This window comes from Ailuropoda melanoleuca, chromosome 1 (assembly GCF_002007445.2).
Source record: "Ailuropoda melanoleuca isolate Jingjing chromosome 1, ASM200744v2, whole genome shotgun sequence".
Taxonomy (NCBI): domain Eukaryota; kingdom Metazoa; phylum Chordata; class Mammalia; order Carnivora; family Ursidae; genus Ailuropoda; species Ailuropoda melanoleuca.
The window spans coordinates 207534502-207540192 of NC_048218.1; the positions used below are offsets into that span (position 1 = coordinate 207534502).

General features: G+C 35.1%; 1 protein-coding gene across 1 annotated transcript in view; it reads right to left on the reverse strand.

Annotated features, from left to right (window-relative positions):
- The window catches only part of KMT2C (lysine methyltransferase 2C), a 200504-nt gene extending 196212 nt beyond the window's left edge, over nt 1-4292 (reverse strand). Inside the window, exon 1 of the mRNA XM_034639824.1 lies at nt 4130-4292. The gene's annotated coding sequence lies outside the window, so the exon portion shown is untranslated. The remainder of the gene's footprint in view (nt 1-4129) is intronic.
- Nucleotides 4293-5691: the final 1399 nt, after the last annotated feature.

The following is a 5691-nucleotide window of genomic DNA, read 5'->3' on the forward strand; positions in this document are numbered from 1 at the left end:
CAACCAAAAGAAAGGGGGGGGGGGGGGGGGGATAAAAGGGAATGAAGAAAAAAATGGGACAGAGATAAAATACAAAACAAGCAGATTTAAACACATTCATATCAATAGCTTTGTTAAGTGTCAACAGACTTAATGTTACAATTAAAAAGCAGAAATTATCAAATCTTGTTAAAATGTCCAAACTACCCAAAGCAATTTACAGATTTAATGCAATCCCTATCAAAATACCAATAGCATTTTTCACAGAATTAGAACAATCCTAAAATTTGTATGGAACCAAGAAGACCTCAGTAGCCAAAGCAATCTTGAAAAAGAAAAACAAAACTGGAGGTATCACAATTCCAGATTTCATGTTTTACTATAAGACAGTAGTAATTAAATCAGTATGATACTGGCATAAACACACACATAGATCAACAGAACAGAATAAAAAACTCAGAAATAAACCCACAATTATATGGTCAATCTACGACAAAGGAGGCAAGAAGATACAATGGGAAAAAGACAGTCTCTTCAACAAACATCTTGGGGAAAATGTACAGCTACAGGCAAAAGAATGAAACTGGACCACTTTCTTTCATGATACACAAAAATAAAGTCAAAATGATCTAAAAGCCTAAATGTGAGACCTGAAACCACAAAAATCCTTGAAGGCAGCACAGTCAGTAATTTCTCTGACATCAGCCATAGCAACATTTTTCTAGACATGTCTTCTGAGACAAAGGAAATAAAAGCAAAAATAAACTACTGGGACTACATCAAAATAAAAAGCTCTGCACAGCGAAGGAAACAATCAACCAAACTAAAAGGCAACCTACTGAATAGAAGACATTTACAAATGACATATCAGATAAAAGATTAGTATCCAAAATATATAAAGAACTTAAACAACTCAACACCCAAAAAACAAATAATCCAATTAAGAAATGGGCAGAAGACAGGAACCAGCATTTCTCCGTAGACATCCAGATGGTCAACAGACACATGAAAACATCCTCAACATCACTCATCATCAGGGAAAAGCTAATTAAAACTACAATGAGATATATTAAAACTACAATGAGATATTAAAACTACAATGAGATATCACCTCACATTTGTCAGATGGCTAAAATCAAGAACAAAGGAACAACAGGTGTTGGCCAGGAAGTGAAGACCAAGGAACATTCATGCACTATTGGTGGGAATGCAAACCGGTATGGCCACTGTGGAAAAGAGTATGGAGGTCCCTAAAAGCCAAAAAACAGAACTACCCTATGATCCAGCAACCACACTACTGGGTATTTACCCAAAAAATACAAAAACACTAATTCAAAGAGATACAAGCACCCCAAACTAATAGTAGCATTATTTACAACAGCCAAACTATGAAAGCAGCCCAAGTGTCCACTGATAGATGAATAGATAAAAAATATGAGGTATATATTTGCAAAAGACTATTATTCAGCCATAAAAAGGAATGAAATCTTGATATCTGCAACAACAGGGACTGAGCTACAGAGTATAAGGCCTAAGCAAAATAAGTCAAAGACAAATCCCATATGATCTCACTCATGTGGAATTTAAGAAACAAAACAAATGAACAAAGGAAAAAAAGAGAAAGAGAGAGACAAACCAAGAACAGTTTCTTAACTATAGAGAGCAAACTGAGGGTTATCAGAGGGGAGGCAGATGGGGGGATAGCCAAAATAAGGGGTGGGAATTAAAGACTACATTTAGCACAATGAAAAAAAATAAATTAAATTAAAAAGCAGAAATTATCTGTTTAAAGAGCAAGATCCAATTATATGCAGTCTATAAGACGCTTTAACTAAAAAGACACTTAAAGGATAAAAGAACAAAGAGACAGAAAAATATAATTTGACAATGCTAATCAAAAGAAAGCTACAGGACTATATTATTGAACAAAGCAGATTTCAAACAAGGAATATTATAAGAACCAGAGATAGATGTTACATAATGATAAAAACGTCAATTCATCAGAGACAATAATCCTAATATGTAATGCACCCAATGCTTCAAAATACCGATAATTGAAAATAGAAATATTTAAGTCCACAATTATATACTACAACACTGCTCAATAACAGACATAAAGTAGACGGAAAATTCAATAACGACACAGAATACTTAAGACTACTATCAACCAAGTACACCTAAATTGACCATTACAGAATACCCTACCTAATAACAACTGAATATCATACTCTTTTCAAGTATACAAACCCCAGAATAATCCAAACTGTAGCACTTAACACCAAGTTCAACAAATTTAAAAAGACTGAAATCATACCAAAGATATTCTCTGGACCTAATGGAATTAAACTGGAAACAAACAAAAATTATATAAACAATATCTTCAAATATCTGGTAAACACACATACAATTCTAAATAACCCACTAGTCAAGAAAGAAATGAGAAGGAAATTGGAATACTGCTTGAACTAAATGAAAATGAAAATACAACATTTCAAACTTTGGAAAATTCAGGTAGCAGTGAATAAAGGGAAATTTACAGTTTTAAATAGTTATAACAGAAAATAAGAAAGATCTTCACTTAATAATAACATAAGCTTCCACTTTAAAGAAATTAGAAAACAGGGCCGCCTGGGTAGCTCAGTCCATTAAGCATCTGCCTTTGGCTTGGGTCATGATCCGGGGGTCCTGGGGTTCTGGGATTGAGACCCACATGGGGCTCCCTGCTAGGCAGACAGGCAATCTCTCTATCAAGTAAATAAAATCTTTAAAAAAAAAAAAAAAAGAAAGAAAGAAATTAGAAAACAAAAATCAAGTCAAAACCATAATAAAGACATAATAAAAAGCCAAAATCAGGGACATAAAAACAAAATAAAAGAGAATTTTTAAAAATCAATGAAATCACCCCCCCAATCAATGAAACCCAAAGATGGTTCTTTGAAAAAATTAATAAAATAGATGGTTTGCCAGCAAAAATGACGAAGGGAGAAAAAATACATAAACTACCAAGAGAAAAATTGAAAGAGAGGTTATCGCTAGAAAGACAATACCCATTAAAAAGAGAATGGGAAAATATAAATAATTTTATGTCAATAAATCAACATCTTAAATCAAATGGTCACAATCCTTGGAAGGCACAAATTACCAAAGACTCAAGGCTAGAAATGGAAAATTTGAATAACCCAGTATCTATTTTTAAAGTTGAATTTGTAAGTATAAACCTTCCCACAAAGAAAATTCCAATGCCCGATGTCTTTATTGACAGATTCTATCAAATGTTTGAGAAATAATACTAATCCTACACTATATCCAGGAAATAATGAAGGAAGAAACACTTCCCAACTCTATGAGGTTGGCATTACATTGACAGCAAAATCAAAGACATTATATAAAACCAATATCCATCACAAAGACCTGTTCCACAGAATAAAAAACAGAACACTCCACCCATCAATTTTTTACATATACTACACCTGCCATACCAAATCAAAATAAAGATACTGCAAGAAAATAAAATTATAGCCTGTTTTTCACTTTAAAAATACATATAAAAATGACAAAGATTATCAAGGGGTTCCAGCTACAGATAAGATGGAGGAATATATGCCAAACTTTTACTGCCACTGAATGCAACTACAAAACATGGATATAGGGCAACCCTCTTGGGTCCCCTACCTCCTCAGGAGCTTTGTACTATCACTTTGCTATCATTCAATAAACCTTGCTTTGCTGCCCATCACACCACACACACACACACACACACACACACACACACACACACAGAGGATATAATGCACGGAACAACTATGTGAGTTTCCTTTAAAAATACAGAACAGCAGGATGGTCAGGAACAGACACCAGAATTCAAAGAACTGCCAAAGTATTACTAAGTTTACTATTTTACCTCTCCAGTATCCCCTGACCTGAGCTCAGCACAGTCTGACACCCAAGAGTCAGTGCTGAGATGCAGAGAGCCTGACTGAGCTAACCCAACACCTGCCCACAGTGGACCTGATCCTAATAAGTATAACAAAGACTTTCAGGGGTCGGCTAACAGACCGCTGGTCAGGTTGCAGACTGACCACTTGGTACTGCACACACAGTACAGACAGAAATAGCACTGCGAAAGCTCTGAAAACTAAACTGAACTTACCACAGCCCACAAAATGCTGGTTGAAACCTGTAGCCTTGTGCACCCAGGCCAAGTTCCTGATAAATCAAAAAATCAACATTTCCATAAGGTGTCTTTAAAACCCACAGTCTTATAACAAAAGATTCAAAATGTTCAGAAAACAATCCAAAATTGATATACAAAATGTCAAATCACATGAAAAAATACAATGAATAAAGGCCAGTGATAAAATGACACAGAAGTTGAACTCATCTGATGAGCACTTTAAGGCAGCTATTATTAAATGAATAATTTTGAAAACTCTTAAGACAAAATTTAAAATAGGTATCTGCAAAGAAATAGAAGATATAAAGAAGAACCAAGTGGAAATTCTAGAAATAAAAATTACCAAAAAAAACCAAAATAATAAGCTATTATTAGAAACAAATAATAAATGATAGGCCTTAACTGAAACAATAATTACACTAAATGTAAGTGGACTATTCCAATTAAAATACAGAGATTGTCAGATTGTCAATTAACACAGGACACAACTATATTCCATCTAGATGAAACTCAATTCAAATGTAATGACATAATTAAGGAAAAGATATACCATGCAACACTAATCCAAATTAAGCAGGAGTGGCTATCCTAATATCATACAAAGCAGACTTCAAAACAAAACAAAAAAATTACCAGATGTGTGAACTATACTCAAATAAAAAAATGTTTTTAAGGTACCAGGGAAAAAGAGGGACATTACATATTAATAAAAGGGTCAAGGGGCACCGGTGGCTCAGTCAGTTAAGCATCTGCCTTAGGCTCAGGTCATGATCTCAGGATCCTGGGATTGAGCCACAGCTCTCTGCTCAGCAGGGAATCTGCTTCTCCCTTTCCCTCCTCCCTCTCCCTCTCTCCCTCCTTTCTCACTTGTACTCTCTCTCCCTCAAATAAATAAAAATCTCTAAAAAAATAAAATTTAAAGGGTCAATTCACCAACACCACATAATTCTGAACACATATGCACATAACAACAGAACTTCAAAATACATCAACCAAAACAAAAAACCAAACTACCAGGGCACCAGGCTGGCTGAGTTGGTAGAGCATGTGACTTTTGATCTCAGGGTTGTGAGTTCTAGCCCCATGTTGGAGGAAGAATTTACTTAAAAAACAAAACAACAACAACACACTACTACATTATTCTCACTGAATGCTCTTAACTATCCTGCTGAAGTAGGTACTACTCTTCTCATTATACAGATAGGCACATTCAAATTCAGAAAGCTTAAATAAGTTACTCAAGCTTAACTGGCTGAAGCTAAACAGCAGTGAGGGTGACTTATTGGAGAGATCCATGAACTCGTCCTACTGAGGTCTATGAAACTATTGGTTCCTCCAAAGCCTAATTAAAAACAATTTGTTGGAACACACCTAGGGCCAGTGCCTGTATTTACTACCAAAGCCATAGGTTTAATTCAGAACTCCACTACTCAGGCCTTCACATATCAAATGGGCCAGGAAAAGATCTTATAAGCTCAGGGTCCACCTCTCCTCTAAGCGTTTTAGGATTTCACTACACTAGCCAGGGACACATTAAC